We start from the raw sequence: 19,185 nt of genomic DNA on the forward strand, positions 1-19,185 counted from the left end.
GGAAGGGCAGTCCTTACACAATGGTATTGTGGGTGGGCCTGTTCTGTCCAGGGAGAGGGTCTCCAGGGCAGGTAGCAGTGTCTCATCTAAGGGTCTGACCCCTGAGGAATTGCAGGACAGACAGGCAGAGAGGGAGCACCAGAGGGAGTTGGAGAAAATGAGGATGGCCATTGAAGAGAAAAAGTTGCTGTTGGCTCATGAGCTCAGCTTGAGGGAGCTGGATCAGAGGAGCCAGTCTAGTAGGGATGGTGGCAGCCACATCACAGTGCAGCCTGAAACAAGGGTACACATCCCTAAATATCTTGTGAAGGATTATATAAGGGAGGATGACATATACTTGTGGTTTAAGGGGTAGGAGTCTGCTCTCCATATGAATCTGGTGCCTGAAGCTCATTGGGGGGTGGGTTTGTGGAAGCACTTTGAGGTAGAGGGGAGGGATACACTGACAGCCTTAGGGGATGCTCAGAATCTCACCTAATCTAGCATGAAGGATGCCTTGCTTACAAGGTATGTCCTTACCCCTGAGCAGTACAAGGATAAGTTTAGGTCCTAGAAGAAGAAGGAATCCCAAACATGGTTGGAATGTGTTGATTCTTATTCCAGGTCACTGGATGGTTGGGTGAAGGACAGTAAGGTAACTACGTATGAGCGGCTTTACAATCTGATTGCTTGGGAACACTTGTAGAGTTAATGTTTTCCAGATCTGTGCCAACATCTGATTGACAGCAAGCTGACTGACCCCAGGAAGTCTGCGCAGGAAGCGGACTGCTGGGAGAGCACCAGGGTCCAGAAGAGGTATGGGGGAGACCACACCAAGGGTGGGCAGGGTCCCTCTCAGAAGAAAAGGGGGTAAGGGTAAACAGGGGGAGTTCTCTAAAGGGCCCCAAACTGATTCCCAGGGTAAGGATTCCCAACCCCCTAGTGAAAAGAAGCCATGGTTCTCCAAGGGGAAGCCTGTGGCAGGTGGTCCCCCATGTAAGTGCTATGCATGTGACCAGGTGGGTCATGTGAGGGGGGACCCCAAATGCCCCAAAAGTATACCGGCACCCAATAGTGCGCTGTCCCAGGGTTTGGCCAGTGTAGCGCTTGGGGAGGAGTTGGTTTCAGGTGGGTGGGAATCAGCTCAGATTACCCTTGTCTCACTAGGGGACTGTGAGATGGTCCAGTGAATCCTAGTGCCTGAAAACACTAAGAAGTACAGGCAGTGAGTGACCATTAATGGACAGAGGGTGGAGGCTCTGAGAGACACAGGAGCCAGCTGGACTACAGTGAGGAGTCAGCTGGTGCTTGAAGAGTAGATAGATCCACGGGTACTTCACCAAGTAGTTGCAGTGGACAACTCGAAGCGCCTGTGCAGAGTGGCGCAGGTTCCCTTTGAATGGGGGGGTCTCAGGTTCCTTGAAGGTAGCTGTGAGTCCAACCATGCCTGTTGATTGTTTGCTAGGCAATGACCTGGAGGATTTACCTTGGAAGGAGGTGGAACACAGGTCTCACTTGAAGATGTTGGGTCTGCCTGGGTGGGTATGTGTATCCACCCGGTCAGAGCACCTGGAGCCTGAAACAGTGGCCCAGGGGACCACCAAGAAGAGCAAGGACAGGGGGCATGGGAAACTGGCCCCAGAAGTTCCCACAGCCCAGGAGGAGGCAGAGCCTGAGGGTGACACCCCAGAGCCTACAGGGGAACAGGTGGCTGAACTGGGGAGGTCCCTGAGCAGTTGTAGTATCAGCAGGAAGGGGGGCCCACCAGGGAACCATTCTGTGCAGCACAGAAGACATGCCCTACTTTGGATGGTTTGCGGCAGCAGGCTGCAGACCAGGCGGCTGGCAAGGGGCCAGAATCACATCTGATCTATTGGGAGGAGGACCTCCTGTATAGTGAGCCTAAGGTTCCTGAGCCTGGGTCGGCCCATGTGCTGGAGGTACCCCACTGCTTCAGGGCCTTCCTACTGAGGTTGGCTCATGATGTGCCTTTAGCTGGACATTTGGGGCAGGACAAGACTTTTGAGAGGCTTGACACCCACTTTTACTGGCCCCTAATGCGCAGGCACTCAGATGCACATTGCAGGTCTTGTCAGGCTTGTCAGGCAAGTGGCAAGAGTGGGAGGAACTGTAAGGCTCCCCTCCAGCCTTTGCCTGTTGTCGGTACTCCCTTTGAGAGGGTAGGTATTGACAATGTGGGGCCTCTGGATCCCAAGACAGCCATGGGCAACAGGTTTATCCTGGTCTTGGTGGACCCTGCCACCCGGTACCCATAAGCCATTCTGTTGAGATCAATCACTTCCCCTGTGGTGGGTCATGCTTTGATGGGGGGGTTTTACTCGTATGGGGTTCCCCAAGGAAGTGGTATCTGATAGGGGTACCAACTTCATATCCACGTATATGAAGTCTCTGTGGAAGGAGTGTGGGGTAACCTACAAGTTCATCACCCCTTACCAATCCCAAAGTAATGGTCTGGTTGAGAGATTCAACCGCACCTTAAATGCATGATCATGGGCCTGTCAGAGCCCTTGACGCAGAAGTGGGATGTACTCTTGCCATGCCTTTTGTTCACCTACAGGGAGGTGCCTCAAAAAGGACTTGGGTTTAGTCCCTTTGAGCTGATTTATGGCCACCCTGTGAGGGGACCTTTGAGTCTGGTTAAGGAAGCTTTGATGAAAGCTCCTAGTAAACCCCCCCAGGATGTATTCAGTTACATGCTGGCTTTGAGAAACCAGACTGCCCCCTTCAGGAATCTTGCTTAGGAGAACCTGGAAGCAAGCCAGGATGACATGAAACGCTGGTATGACCAGAATGCCACTATGGCTGAGTTTCAACCTGGACAAAAAGTGTGGGTGATGGCACCAGTGGAGCCTAGGGTGCTCCAGGATAAGTGGACTGGGCCATTTGAGGTGGTGGAGCGCAAGGGCGCAGTCACCTACCTGGTGGACTTGCAGTCTCCAAGGAACCGTTTAAGGGTCCTGCATGTACCTGCCACAAGCCTCACTTTGAGCAGACTGAGCTGACAATGCTCCTTGCAACAGATGATGGGGTAGAGGAGTAGAGCAAGCCTTTTCCTGACCTCCTGTCTGCAGGAGAAATAGATGGGTCAGTGGAAGGAGTGATCCTCTCCCCCTCCCTGACTGAGGAGCAGCAAGGTGACTGTCGCCACATGCTGGGACAGTTTTCCTCACTGTTTTCCCTGATCCCAGGAGTCACACACTTGTGCACACATGATGAGGAAACTAGGGACAGTACACCCATTAAACAGAAGGTTTACAGGGTGACTGACAGGGTCAGGGCATGCTTTAAGGATGAGGTATCCAAAATGCTTGCCCTAGGGGTTATTGAGCACTCTAGCAGTCCTTGGGCCAACCCAGTGGTATTGGTCCCAAAGGCTGCTGCACCCGGTGCCACTCCAGAACTCAGGTTCTGTGTGGACTACCGGGGACTCAATGCAGTCAGCAAGACTGACGCACACCCCATCCCCGAGCTGATGAGCTCATTGACCAGTTAGGAGCTGCCAAGTACCTCAGTAGGTTTGATTTAACATCTGGGTACTGGCAGATTGCCCTAACTGAGGGGGGCAAGGAGAGGTCAGCTTCTCTACCCAAGATGGACATTTTCAATTTAAAGTGATGCCATTTGGGATGAAGAATGCCCCTGCCACCTTTCAGAGGTTGGTCTACCAGGTGTTGGCAGGACTGGATGAGTTCAGTGCCATCTGCCTGGATGACATTGCTGTGTTTAGTTCCACATGGGAGGAACATCTGCAACACCTCTGGAGAGTATTAGAGGCCCTGCAGAAGGCAGGCCTCACTATTAAGGCAAGAAAGTGCCAAGTAGGGCAGTGTTCTGTGGTATACTTAGGACACCAGGTGGGGAGTGGCCAGGTGGCACCCCTACAGCCTAAGATTGACACAATTCTTGCGTTGGAGCCTCCCAAGACCCAGACTGAAGTGACAGCCTTTTTATGTCTCACAGGATATTACAGGAGGTTTGGTATGGGATATGGTACCATTGTTACCCTCTTAACCGAGTTGACTTCTAAGAAGCAACCCAGGAAAGTGATCTGGACAGAGGCTTGCCAGAACGCTTTTGATGCCCTGAAGGCTACCATGTGCACAGCACCTGTGCTGAAGGCACCTGACTACTCCAAGGAGTTTGTAGTGCAAACAGACGCCTCAGAGCATGGTATTGGAGCAGTACTCTGACAGCTTAATGAAGATGGCCTAGATCAACTCGTAGCCTTCATTAGCAGGAGGTTACTACCCAGGGAAAGTAGGTGGAGTGCCCTAGAACGTGAATCGTTTGCTGTGGTCTGGGGACTAAAGAAGCTAAGACCCTACTTGTTTGGGAATCACTTCCGAGTTCAGGCCGACCACAGGCCCTTCAGATGGTTAATGCAGATGAGGGGTGAGAATCCAAAACTGTTGAGGTTGTCCATTTCCCTACAGGGGATGGACTTTACGGTGGAACACCGTCCTATAACACAACACGCCAATGCTGATGGTCTGTCCAGGTTCCTCCGCCTTAGTGATGAGAACTCCCATGGCGTTGGGTAGTTGCTCCCCACTTTCAGCTGGGGGGGGGGGACAAGTGTTAGACTTTTCATCCTTGGCATGGTCTCCCTTAACTTTTTGCCTCCGTTCTCCAGGCTGTTGATGTGTGCTGGACTCTGATTTTGCTGTTTTTGTTACTCTGGTTACTTTACCACTGCTAACTAGTGCTAAAGTGCAAGTGCTCCTTTGCAAAATGTGTATGTAATTGGTTTATCCATGATTGGCATATTTGGTTTACAGTGAGTCCCTATTAAAGTGCACTAGAGGTGCCAGTGCCTGTAAATCAAATTATACTAGTTGGCCTGCTGCACTGGTTGTGCCACCCACATAAGTAGCTCTGTAAACATGTCTCAGGCCTGCCACTGCAGTGTCTGTGTGTGCGGTTTTCACTGTAAATTCGACTTGGCAAGTGTACCCACTTACCAGGCCTAAACCTTCCCTTTTCTTACATGTCAGACACCCTTAAGCTAGGCCCTAGGTAGCCCCAAGGGCAGGGTGCAGTGTGTGGTTAAGGTAGGACATATAGTAGCATGTTGTATATGTCCTGACAGTGAAATATTGCTAAATTCGTTTTTCACTGTTGCAAGGCCTGTCGATCTCATAGGTTAACATGAGGGCTACCTTTAAATCTGATGAAAGTGTAGATTCCCTTTGGGAACGGATGGACATTTGGAGTTTGGGGTCTCTGAGCTCACAATTTAAAAATACATCTTTTAGTAAAATTGATCTTAAGATTGTGTGTTTGAAAATGCCACTTTTAGAAAGTGAGCATTTTGTTGCTTATACAATTTCTGTGACTCTGCCTGTTTGTGGATTCCCTGTCTGGGTCAGTTTGACAGTTGGGCTGGATGCACCTCACACTAGACAGTGACACAAAGGGAGCTGGGGTGTAACCTGCATATGCTGATGAGCCATCTGTGCTAGGAGGGAGGGGAGGAGTGGTCACTCACACCTGAAAGGGCTGTGCCTGCCCTCACACAATGCAGTCTCCAACCCCCTAGTGAGTGTCTGGGGCTAGAGACTTTACTTTGAAGTAGGCATACTTCAAAGGAGAAATTGGGTATAAGAAGGGCACCCAAAACCACAGACTTTAGAAACCCTTCTGGAAACAAGAGGAACCTGTGCCTGGAGAATAAGAGCTGAGGAAGAAGAGCTGCCCTGCCTGTGACTGTGCTTTGTGGAGCTATCCTGCAGTTGCTGCTTCTGCCAGAGTAAGAGAGCGAAGACTGGACTTTGTGTGCCTTCCATCTTGAGAAGAACTCTCCAAGGGCTTGATTTAGAGCTTCCCTCCTGTTGTTTGAAGTCTCAGGGACAGCCACGACTTCTCCCTGCCAGCACCTGGAGTCTCTGGAGAGACTCCTACTCTGCCCTGTGGTGCCCATCCAGTTCCTGGGACCCTGAAAGGAGAAGCTGGCAGCCTAAAGAAAAGGAAAACCATGCACAGAGCGCTGTGCGGGGAAAAGATTGACGCAACTCCGATCTGCGGCTGAAGAAACGACACGCCGCCAGCTCCGCGGCTGAAAATCGACACTCGCCGGAAACGCGACCAAAGAATCAACACACAGAGCAGGAGAAACGACACGCAGCATCGCTGCATGGTTTTCAGATCATCGTGCGGCTGGATTTCCGACTCAAGTACCGCTGGGTGTGTAAAAACAATGCAAGGTCTGCCCCGATCTGAGAGTGCTGACTGGATCGACGCATCGCTCTCCTGCGGAGAGAAGAAACGACGCGTACCAACCCGACGAAAGGTGAAACGACACAAGTTTCCGCTCGTGAGTGGAATCGATGCATCGTAAACCCTTTTTGATGCACACTCACCTGTGCGGGGTTATTTTTGATGCACCAGAGGTACTTTTCCACGCTAACAGTATTAGTGTGTGTTTAAAACTACTTAAAGACTCTTTTTGCATTTTTATTGATAACTTGACTTGTGTATTGTGGATTTTTGTCATTTTGGTCTTGTTTTTTTGGGATAAATATTTCCTATTTTTCTAAACCTGTGTTGTGTCATTTTGTAGTGGTTTCATTAAGTTACTCTGTGTGTTGGTACAAATAGCTTACGCCTAGCACTCTGAAGTTAAGCCTACTGCTCTGCCAAGCTACTAAGGGGTAAGCAGGGGTTAGCTGAGAGTGATTCTCTTTTACCCTGACTAGAGTGAGGGTCCTTACTTGAACAGGGGGTACCCCGACTGTCAAACAAAGACCCCATTTCTAACACTCCCTTTGCTTATCATTTTCAAAACCAGATGCTTCATATGCAAAGCAATCATGACTGCTGCCTCCTCTCCATCTGGGAGACAAGCTTACAAGCACCAATGGCTCACAGCCCACCAACATCTAGGACACCTTCAGGCTTGATACAAAAAGAGCTTATAAAGCAAGGTGACATGCCCTCTCCATCTATACACCAAAGATCTACAACAACATCACTTTATCCATCAGGGCTGCCTCAACCCTTTTCCAATTTAGGACAGAGTTGAAGGCACACCTCTCTAAAGGACACTACAGCATGATGCCCACTCTCACTCCTGGAAACCAACTAACCTCCCAATCATATGTTGGCTCTATCTTTGCCTTTGACCCTGTTGTGTGCTCCACTACCTTTTGGCCAGGGTCACACAATCGAAATATCTTATATATACAACCTATTGTGAATTTATCCTCGATTGCTTCCTTGCCAGAGGTTGACCATGATGATACTTGCTTAACAAATAGGGAAGCAAAGTAAACTTACAATGTAAGAAAGTTAATTATTAATTGGGGTGGACGGTAGTCTAATAAAAGTAAAAAAAACGTCTAACCAGTTATGTCCAAGGACAGGTTTCAATAACTGGATTCTGAGCTCAACACCTGGTAGCTATGGCACAGACCAGATAGGCTCAACTTAGTGAAAATGTGTAAAGCTTTTTGAAGCACCAAGCAGTTAAAAAGTCAAAGATGAACCACAAAAATCCCACTCCAGTTTATAAAAACTGGGAAGAATTTGATAAACAAAATAACATCAAAATGACAATAATCCAACAAAGGGAACCATAGGTATTGTTTCATCATAATACTTAGGTAAAAAAATCACCAAGAAAAAATAAAATTACAGTACTAATCGTAGCCGATAGTTGCAGTTGACCCGGGCCTTCAGGTTGTTCAGGATGACGCTGGGTCGGATACCTCAAGTAAGTTCATTCCTGTTAGAGATTTTACCTTGGGACTTAGGGGCATATTTATGAGCCCTTGCACCAATGTTGCATCACTTTTTGTGACGCAATGGAGGCGCAAACCTTGAACTCATATTTATGAGGCCACGAAAAGACACTTCGTGTGGCTTTGAATGGCCTCATAGATATGGAGTAAGGCAAGGCAGAGCAAATCACTGCGTTGCCTTTCTCTGTGTAGGGGAGGCGTTCAATGAACATTGTGGTGGGTATTCTAATGCAACACTCATGGATTTTGATGCATCCCCAGATTTACAAGATCTTGTAAACCTGGGGATGCGCCAAAACCCTACGCCTTGCCAGGGGAGGAGCAACGAGGAGAAATATCTTTATTTCTCTTTATTTTTCCTCTTTCTATGTGTGCTGCAGAGGTAAACGCCTCCCAGGATTGCTTTTTGCAGGAAGGTGCCCCTTCATGCGCAAAACCAAGCCTACACACAACTTCATGGTTCAAGGGTGCCTGTGTTGATGTTACGCAGCCCATTGTGCTGCAGTTCAGGCGGAAAGGAAAGGAATGCACCTTATGCAATAGATATAGTGCATTTCTGCCCCTTCACTTTTACGCAGCCCAGCAAGGTGACTTGCTGAGCTGCCTTAAGCGAAATCCACATAAATATGCCCCTTAGTCTCTAAATTGGAAGTCAAAATCTTCCAACTAGCCTAGAGATGTCCTCTAGTAGCGGCATTTACTAAGAAGTTGCTGCATGATGCGTGGTCATACTGTGTAAGACAATTAAGTAAATGTGTCATAATTCTATGCCTGACCAATGGAGGTGCATGCAATGATGCATGGCCATTTTAGGAAGTTAGGTTACTGGTGTCAAGCAGGAACCACAATTCTTGTAAGGGTGAGGCATAAGCAAACCCCAAATTAACTTGTGCTCAACCCTCTGCTAGATTGGCACAAAGCCCTCAGGCTGAACCTAGAGCCAATGTTTGAAATATTTGTGCAACACTTCAAACATTAATAACGTGAAAAAACAACACAAGAAAAATCCCACTCTGAATTCGAAAAATAGAGTTAATTTTAATAAATAAATCAAGACAAAAATGACAAAAATCCAATAAGTAGAACAGAGATATATGCAAGTTTAAAGATTTAAATGAAAATAGTGCCAAAAAGTTCAAAGTGCCAGCTGTGGATATCTGATTGCGCTAGACTAGGACAAAGTCACAAGTGTAGACTAACTGCAATGAAGCACGGACTAGCTACAGAGATCCAGTTAGGCCCGTTGAACAAGAGTACCTTAAATTCTGGTTGCAGAGAGTTACAGAATCCTGTTTCAAGGATGCATTGTACAGCTGAGGTGATGCCTCATTTCTGTGGAGCTGGAGGCTACAGTGTGAGACGTGGATGAGGATCACGTTGATGAGGGCTTATGAATCGAAACCCAGCAAAGAGTATGAGCCACACAGCCAAAGCAATGCACCGGACCTGCGACGCTGCAATGCAAGGTCTTGCGTTGTCATAAAAAATCCCCTCGAGAAGAGGCTTGTGATGTAAGGACATACATCAGGGATGGGTCACTCAGTGGTGGCTCCAATGGAGCTGCAGGCTGTGATGCAAAGTCCTTGAATCGGGAAACTCCATGCAGCAGAGGTGTTGCATCGATTCTGCTATGGGTTGCACCGTGCAGCAGAGGAAGTGTGCCAGTGCTTCTGGATCCATAGAAGGGCTTGCAAAGCACCTTCATGGCTACTTCCAAGTATACAGGACTTGGGTGGCACCATTTGTCAGGGTAGGACTCACAGATGGCAGAGTGCAGGTACTGGGATCAAAGCTGTTGAAGTCTTCTTTCCCTTAGGGTCTAGTTAGGAGGCCAGCCAACTGGTTCCTGGGTACTGAGTTCAACAGATGCAGGTCCAGTCCTACTCACCAAGACAAGAGGGCAGCTGGCCAGCAATGCTGAGCAGCAGTCCTTCAGAGCAGCAGTTAAGAAGAATGGCAGCAGCACAGCAATCCTTCTTCCTGGCAGAGTCCTCTGGTCCAGAAGTATACTAAAGAGCTGGATCTAAGGATGCAATATTTATACATGGTATTGACTTTCAAGTAGAGGACGCACCTAGAGGTTTCCACCCTGCTAAGCTATCAGATGTCCCCTATCTCCCTGTCCTAGGCCCATCTACTCTGGGGTCACAAAAGACCAGTGATAACCCCCTTTGTGAGAGTGCTCAGCCAAGCCTTTGTGATGTGCAATTGTAGTAGGTGACAGCTCCTCCCTATAGGGCCCATCCATCCAACACTTATCTTCACTCTATCCTACTGTCTGGGAGCAGTACGCAAAGACCAACTGCCCGGACATGTGACCAAGGATCAGGTTGCAGGCAGCAAATGGTTAGAACAAGAAAATGGCAACTTTCATAAAGTGCCATTTTCAGAATTGTGAATAAAAATCTGACTTTACTATTAAAGAGGATTTTTTATTACAATTCTCTAGACATCAAACTCACGGTATCGACCTGTTTCCAATTGAAGTTACAGCTTATTAAATGTAATAAGGTAACTCCAATGTTATCCTATGGGACAGGTAACCTTGCAGTAGTGAAAAAAAAATTAAGGGGCATATTTATACTCTGTTTGCACCGAATTAGCGTCATTTTTTTAACTCTAATTCAGTGCAAAACTAACTCCATATTAAATTTATGGAGTTAAAGTAATTTTTGGGACGTGGAAACCTACCTTACGTTAATGAAATGCAAAGTAGGCATTCCTGTGCAAAAAATGACTCTGTGGCCTTAATGCCATATTTATACTCCTGTGCAAAAATGGTGCACGGGAGGGAGGAGGGGCCCTAAAATGGTGCAAAGCTTGCTTTGTCCCATTTCGTAACGCCTGGGTCACGGCAGGTGCTAGGGGACCTGTGGGCTTATTTCCATGGTAGAACACCATGGAATAAGCCCACAGGTGCCCTCCCCTGGCCCCAGGGACACCCCTACCCACACTATAGGTACAGCAGAGGATGGGGGAACCCCATCCCAGGTAAGTACAGGTAAGTATTTTATTTTATTTTTTAAAGTGCCATAGTGGGCTCTGAAATGGGCCCCCATACATGGCACGGGGTACAATGGCCATGTCCAGGGGACCCTGGTCCCCTGTGCTGGACATTGGGGTGGTGGGCAAGACTCCTGTCTTTTCTAAGACAGGAGTCATGTGGTATTGATGGCTTTGCATCAGAAAATCCCTCTAGGCAGGTTAGAGTCTTTTTTTTTTACTCTATCCTGCCTAGCATCGTATTTTGGTGCGAAACCCCCTTCTTCCATACCGCTAGCCCAACCCGACTAACGTCATTTCTTTTTTTAACACTAGTCTACCTTTTGTACCGGCTTGCACCATTCCATAAATATGGTGGCCAGCTGGTGCACAGAAATGGTGCAAACCGGTGCCAAACTTTTCAGTGCAAAACTGTGTTAGTGCAGTTTTGCGCTAAAAAGTATAAATCAGGACCTAAGAGTTTTTCACTACCTGGACATGGAAAGCTTAAAAGTACATGTCCCACTTTTTAAGTACACTGCACACTGCCCATTTGTCATTATTTTGTTTGACAACAAAGTGAGGCACCAGACCTTTAGGAATGGGGACCCTCTCAACTCCAGAGGGCACTGTGAATATACTGCCACCAATACTGCTGGACTCCACTCGCTTAGCTCTTATTTCTAGATCCCTGAACCTTATCTTATGTGCTAGTCTCCTCTACTCTATAGCTGTTTTTCCCTCCATGGACAGATTTTCCCTTGCTTTGGCCCTCTCAGCCATCTTCTCTTCTGCCTCAAACTTGAGTCTGACCATTTGCAGCCTGAATTCCATCTCCGCTTTCCTGTCCGCTAGATCCTCTGTGAAGACACAGTGAAAACACAGTGCTGTCTTCTGTGGCAGAGAGCGCCAAATCAGAAGAAAAACCATCCCCCTCAGCTGAATGCTGCATCTTAGACCTGGTATCCAGGTCCTCTCCGTGTCTTTCCACATCATCATCTCCTTCTGGTGGTTTTATCACCCAAATTTGTCTTTCCTTCAGAATTAATAAAGTTGGTCGATCCATAGCACTAAAGAGTCCAACTTTACAATTTAGTGGATTTTAGCTATCATATCGTTATGTGGACAGTTAAGACAACACAGCTACTTTTGGAAGAGCTTAATTCCTTCAGGTTCATTCATTCAACTAATCATGCTCCCCACATTGCTGAAAATAGACTGGATCTTATTTTTTTTACTAACTTAGAGAATCTGCCCTGCAGTAGACCATTGCCTGCACTCTGGTCAGGTCGTTTGGTGATTCTTTTTTTAGATTACGGTGCCATAGAATACCAACTGTACTTTTAAAAATGGCCCAATTAGACCCTGGCATAAGATAAAAGTACACGATTTTAACTCTTTTCTGGCACTCAACTCTACTTCATTTTCTGTTGATGTGACAGCAGATGATAATCTTTTTCAAACTTGGATCACCTCTACTGTAGATTTATTAGCACCCGTGAAACAATTGAACTCTACTTCTAGGCGAGTGGACAGTACCGCTTGGTTTTTCTCTGAACCTATTATTATTAAAGCACCGTTGGGGCCAACTGGAGAGAACATTGTGCATTTCTTCAATAGTTATAGACAAAGAAGCCTATGCATCCTGTGTAAAATCATACAGTAAAGATATTAGACAATCCAAATCAACCTATTACACATCCAAGACTGAGACACACAAACATTCTGGCAAGCCTATTTTTAATATTGGTAAATTCATTACTACCTGGGCTTCTATTTCATATCATGTGAATCATTCCAAAGCCACCTGCAATTCTCTGACTCTCTATTTCAAGGATAAGATTCTGACAATATGTGTGTCTTTTGATGAACCAGAATTAGATTCTACTCTGCCCGACATAAGTTGTGATGGTCCTCACCTCTGTTGTTAAATGAGTTCTCTTCGGGGTCTCCGAATAACCCTCGTCTTTCACATATCCTAAAGCTGGGCGCTTCCATCATCATCCCTTTCCTTCGTTCATTAACTTCATCAACTAAATCAGCTTCAGTTCTAGTTTCCTGGAAATTCTCTGTAATAACTACTATCCTAAACAAACCCAATACAGATCTACTGATTTTGGCAAATTACAGGCCTATTTGGCTATTATCTGCACCAACTAAGATGCTAGAATCTCACATTCATTTTTGCCTCACTCTATATCTTGATATTATAATCTCCTAGATGCCATACAATCTAGCTTCCAGGCCACACTTTCTACGGAAACATTTCTTCTCATGGTGACAGACAGTCTAAAGTACTGATTGAACATTAAGGGCATGGCAGCCCTCATAGTGCTTGTCTCTCGGTTGCCTTTGAGTCCATTTCCCACAAGATTCTTTTACATCGTTTACAGGAAATTAGTGTCCAGGATATTGCATTGAATTTTGTACAAAGAGAAGTCCTCTAGCAGTGGGATTTAGTAAGACATTGCTGCATGATGCAGGGTCACACAGTGTAACACAATGATGTAAATGTGTCAGAATTCAATGCCTGGCCAATACAGGTGCATGCAATGACACATGGCCATTGTAAGACATTGGGTTACTGGTTGAAGGGGTGAATCCCTGCTCAAGCAGGAACCACAATCCTTGTCAGGGTGAAGCATAAACAAACCCACATTTAGCCGGTGCTTAAACTTCTGAGGATTGGCAGAGAGATATTACAATTAACTTAGAGGCAATGTGTAACATATTTGTGCAACACTTCAAACATTGATAATGTGAAAATACAGCACAAAAAAAAAGTCTCAAACCAAATTAGAAAACGTAGCGTAAATTTCAAGAAATAAACCAATATCAAAATGACAATTCCAATCAGTAGAACGAGAGATATGCAAGTTTAAAGATTTAAGTGAAAATAATACCAAAAAGCACAAAGGGCCAACTGTGGATATCTGGTCACGATAGACTGGGACAAATCAATAGTTCAGATTGATCACGATGAAGCGTGGGCCAGCTACAGGGACACAGTTAGGCCACTGAACAAGAGTACCTAAAATCCTGGTTGCCGAGTGTTGTGGAGTCCTGCTTCAAGGATGCTTCAGGGAACCAAGATGATGCTTCGGATCCAAGATGCTGCGAGGCTGAGGTGCAAGATTCTGCATTGTTGTAGAGGTTCCCATTGAGGAGGGCTTGAGATGTGAATTCCGACATCGAGGATGTGCCACGCAGCGAAGGTGATTCGTTGGCTCCAAGGAGCATCGAGGCTGCAATGCAAGGACCTGCGTTGTCACCTAGGATCCTGTTGACGTGATGCTTGCAATGCAATGTTCTGCGTCTTGGATGTGTCATTCACAGGCAGTTCTGATAGGACTGTGGGCAGCAATGCAAATTCCTTCCATCTGAAAAGTCTACGCAGCAGAGGTGATGCAGCGCTTCTGCTTAGGGTTGTGCCGCCCAGCAGAGAGATGTGTCGATTCTGTTGGATCCACAGAAGGGCTAGCAGAGCTCCTTCAAGCCCACTTCAAAGAGTTCAGGATTGGATGGCACCACTTGGTATGGTAGGACTTACAGTTGGTAGAGTCCAGGGGCTGGGTTCAAGGTTGTTGGAGACTTCTTTTCTGAGGCTCAGTTAGAAGGCCAGCCAACTAGACCTTTGAGTCATTCTGGAATCCTAGGTTTAACAGATGCAGGTTCAGCCCTTCTCACCCAGGCAAGAGGGCAGCAGACATCAGGCTAGGAGGCCAGAACAGCAGGGGAGCAGTCCTTCAAAGCAGTTGTCCAGCAAAGTGGCAGTCATTTTAGCAGCACAGCAGTGCATCTTCCTGGCAGAGCCTACATGTCCAAATGTGTACAGAAGGGTTGGGTCTAAGGGTCATATTTATAAATGGTGCCCAAATTGAAGTGCGGGATGTTTCTAGAGGTTTCCACCCCCTTGAGATGTCAGGCATGTACTTCTTCTCTGCCTCACCCCAGCTTGTCTGGGGTCACAAAAATCATTGGTAACCCCTTTGTGAGAGTGCTCAAGCAGTGCCTTTGTGGTGTACAGATGTGGAAGGTGACAGCTTACCCCCTCGTTAACTCAGTTGGGCCCATCCTGATAAACCTATCTTCCCTTCGTCACGTGGTCTGGGAGTAATACAGAAAGACCAATTGCTAGCTACACCTAGTCATGTTACCCAGAATCTGCTGCATGCGCCAACTGGATAGAACAGGAAAATAGCAACTTTCTAAAAGTGGCATTCTTAGAAGTGTGCTTAAAATCAAATTTTACAATTAAACAGGGCTTTTAATTACAATTCTTTAGAAACCAGTGATAGCTTATTAAATGTAATAAGGTAACTCCAATGTTATTCTATGTGAGAGGTAGGCCTTGGAGTAGTGAAACATGAATGTAAAAGTTTTTCACTACCAGGACATGTAAAACTTAAAATTACACGTCAAACATTTTATATGCAATGCACCCAGCCCTCTGGGCTGTTTATAGCCAACCTCTAGGCATGACGTATGTATTAAAAAGGAAGGTTTGGACCTGGCAACATTTTTTGTTTTTTGCCATGTTGACACGGCAGTTTAAAAACCACACACACATGCTGCAATGACAGGCCTGAGACATGTTTAAACAGCTACCTAAGTGGGTTGCACAATACGTACTTCAGTCCAACTAGTAGTATCTAATTTATAGACCCTGGGCTCATGGGGTACCATTTTCGAGGATGTGCCGGCAGCCAAGGCGATGCACTGGTTCCGAGGAGCATCAAGGCTGCAATTCAAGGCAATGCAAGGACCTGCTTTGTGATCAAGGATCTCGATGATGTGATACTAGGGAAGTATAGGTAAATTAAATATGCCATTTGGGTGTAGACCGATTCCACCATGTTTTAAGGAAAGAGCAAAACACTTTGAATTGGTTAGCAGTGATAAAGTGTGCAGAGTCCTAAAGCAAGCAAAAACAAAGTCAACGAAACAGGAGGGTTGAAGGCAAATAGTTAGGGGAGAACAACACCAAGGATGACAGTTCTTACAGCAATCAATATAAAAATATCACCCACTGAACACACACTGGTAAGCTCCCCTGAGCCGTCGAGGTACACTGGCAGTGTTCGAGGAAGCCACAGACTTAATGATCCATGCACAATGTGCATGCCATAAATGTCAGAGAGGACCTGTCTTGGCAGCTCGGGTGGATTGTGCCCATTGGAGCAGGGTCAAGACTGATTTGCATATAGCTGGGTCCAAACTAAGGTGACAAGGTGTGCAAAAGAATGATGGCTTGAGATGCAGCTCGAGTAATTACAGTGGCTGAGATTAATTCAAGAATTCCATTCATCACTTTTTGAATACAAAAAGTTGTTTATAGGGAGGCAGGCCTGTTGGACATCCTGGGACTTAAAAAAGCAGTATGTATGTGCTTCCTGACAAACTTATCATCTGCAGTCTCTAAAATTGTGGAAATTACGATAAATGTTAAGTGCATATACACCCCTCATGAAAGTAACTTGATTTTCTTTTGGTGATACCGATAGGTACACCAGTGTGTAGAGTATCCAAAATTACAGTAATCTGTTTGCTAACTTAAGCCCTTTTCAAAATCTGAGAAGTAACCTTGTTTTGTACCATTGAGTGACAATGTGAGTTTAAACTTCATCAAGCCACAATAATAAGTACTTTACATTAACTATTATGTGGAATACGTATAACTGATATCTCCCTTTGTAGTATATGTGCAAAGCTATGTTTTCCCATCATAGAAGGATCCAAGTACAACAATCATGAAAAATGTTGTCATAATCTTGCTGACTACATACTATGATCTTAATTATGTGGACATGCTGTACATATTCAATATATTTACTTCAAAATTTACTCATACAAAACCACAGAAATTCATTAGTTATTATTTTAAGTAACTATAACTCATTTCCTAAGGTAACTATAACTGATGCCCTTGTCATGCACAGTTTTCTTATCATTAATTTTATTGCAAATGTTGCAGTGCAGTGATAGTATCAAAGATGCAATACAAAATCTCATCAACGATATAATATGTGGAGTAATTAACTGAACATGGCGAAGGCGGGAGTTATAGTTACTTTAGGGTGCGAGTTATAGGTACTTAAAAGAACTCTATAACTGCTGAATTTCTATGGTTTTCTACAAGTAATTTCAGAGCCTAACAATAATTTCCCTGTAACCTTTGGATTTTTCAGTAAATTTCTATGGTTTTTTAACATAAAGCAATTTTAATTACTAAGGGGGTCATTACAACCTTGGCGGGCGGCTACCGCCGCTCGCCAAGCTGTAACCGCCGTGCGGCCGCCAATGCGGCCGCACTCCCGCAGTCCCCATTTCAACATCCCCGCTGGGCCGGCGGACGCAAACCTAGTTTACACCTGCCGGCCCAGCGGGGATGCGGCCGCAACATAGGAGCCGGCTCCTAACAGAGCCGGCGGTGTTGCGCCGGGTGACGGGTGCAGTAGCACCCGTTGCGCTTTTCACTGTCTGCTATGCAGACAGTGAAAAGCTGCATGGGGCCCTGTTAGGGGGCCCCTGCACTGCCCATGCCAGTGGCATGGGCACTGCAGGGGCCCCCAGGGGCCCCAGGACTCCCCTTACCGCCAGCCTCTTCCTGGCAGTGCAAACCGCCAGAAACAGGCTGGCGGTAGGGGAGTCATAATCCCCAGGGCAGCGCTGCTTGCAGCGCTGCCCTGGCGGATTATCACCGCCGGGGCTAAAACGGCGGGAAACCGGCAGCCCCGACGGTGCGACCGCGGCGCTACCGCCGCGGTCATAATATGGGTCTCCGTACCGCCAGCCTGTTGGCGGTACGGACGTCACTTTAGCCCTGGCGGTCTGGGACCGCCAGGGTTGTAATGACCCCCTATATGTTATTTCAACTCCCGCCGCGCATGGCTTTGGCAGAGTGGCAGCCGGCGTTGGTCTCAAGGCCTGGCCTGCAGCCAGGCCTTGCAGTCAAGCCCTTATAACCACCCTGCCCCACACCACGCACGAACTTTGGCCATGGGCAGCGTAGGTTTGCCACAGGGCCTGTCTCTGTCAGCAGATCTGTGAGTGGGTGCGTGAGTGTTTGAGTGAGTCTGAAAGTGGGTGTGTGAGTCTTGGTGGGTGTTAGTGGATGCATGATTGACTGAGTGGGTGTGTGAGTGAGCGCATGAGTCTCTGAGTGCATGTACAAGTGAATGAATTAGTGTATGAATGAGTCTGTGGTTTTTCTTTCCAATTTTTTCATATTCAAATATTTTGCAAAACTTAATGAATTTTCGTTAATATCGCGCTTGATAACACAAAATTATTTTAAACCCATACCCTGCCCCTAAAACACACCTATGTCACACCCCTGGGGTCAAGGTACCTTCACCCTGACCCCTTATGCCACTTTCAATTTGGATTTTTATCCCTGGGGACTGTGTCCCGTGAAATAAAATGGCAGTCCCAACATTCTGGATATTCATGAAAAATTAACAAATTTTGCAAATTATTTGCAAAATATTCACAGTCATCGCAACCAGAGATATACAAATTTATTTTCCCTTTAATAACTCAAAAACTACTGAACGGATTTACACCAAATAAGCGAAAGTGTGATCTGCATACCTAAAGCTAGCTTTCTGCCACATTTGCTGTAATTCCATCTAGCATTTGGGCTGTAGACTTGTCTAAAGGTCCTATGAAAATTAACATGGGTAATGACAATCACCACAACACTTTTTTTGGAAAATTTTGTGAAGATTCGTCAAACGGTGCCAAAGATATAGGCAAGTCAAAACACTTTTTCTATGGAAACATGTTTGTAACTACAACTATCTAGCAGCGACCGCCACTAGGTAATATATATATATATATATATATATATATATATATATATATATATTAGCAGTTAAAGTATCTCCACAAAATTTTCACAAAAAAATTAGACGCTCACGCCAGCTGCTGTAAGGAAGGTTTTGGGGTGATCCGTCAAGTAGGGTCGGAGAAACCTGAGAAAAAGGGGGTGTCCCAAGATGCTTTTTCTCCATGCATTTTTCAATAGGGATTTTGAACAACAATAGCGCCCAAACAACTGGACGGAATTACACCAAATTCGGCACAAAGATAGCTCTTGGTTCAGAAAGTGACCTGTTTGCTTTTTTGTGTAAATCCGTTCAAAATTAAAGAAAACCGAAATTTGTATATATGGGGACTCAAAGGCTCAGTGAACCCTCCCAATCTTGTGCTGAGATCTGATTGGCTGACAATACTTCAACAAGGAAGTGTTGGCAGCCATGTTGGGACTCGGATTCAGCTGATTCCCAGAAAAAGGTAAAGAAATACAAAAAAGGTCCACGCTAGAGTCACCCTGACCTCTTAGCCCTGCTGCTGGGGTCCCAGAGGGACTTTTTGTATTTTGTCCCAGACAGTGAGTCAAAGGGGAGTAGGTGTTGGTAGGATGGAGCATCTCTGACTTGATGAGTGGAAGGAGCTGGCA

Source organism: Pleurodeles waltl, chromosome 6 (assembly GCF_031143425.1).
Source record: "Pleurodeles waltl isolate 20211129_DDA chromosome 6, aPleWal1.hap1.20221129, whole genome shotgun sequence".
NCBI lineage: Eukaryota > Metazoa > Chordata > Amphibia > Caudata > Salamandridae > Pleurodeles > Pleurodeles waltl.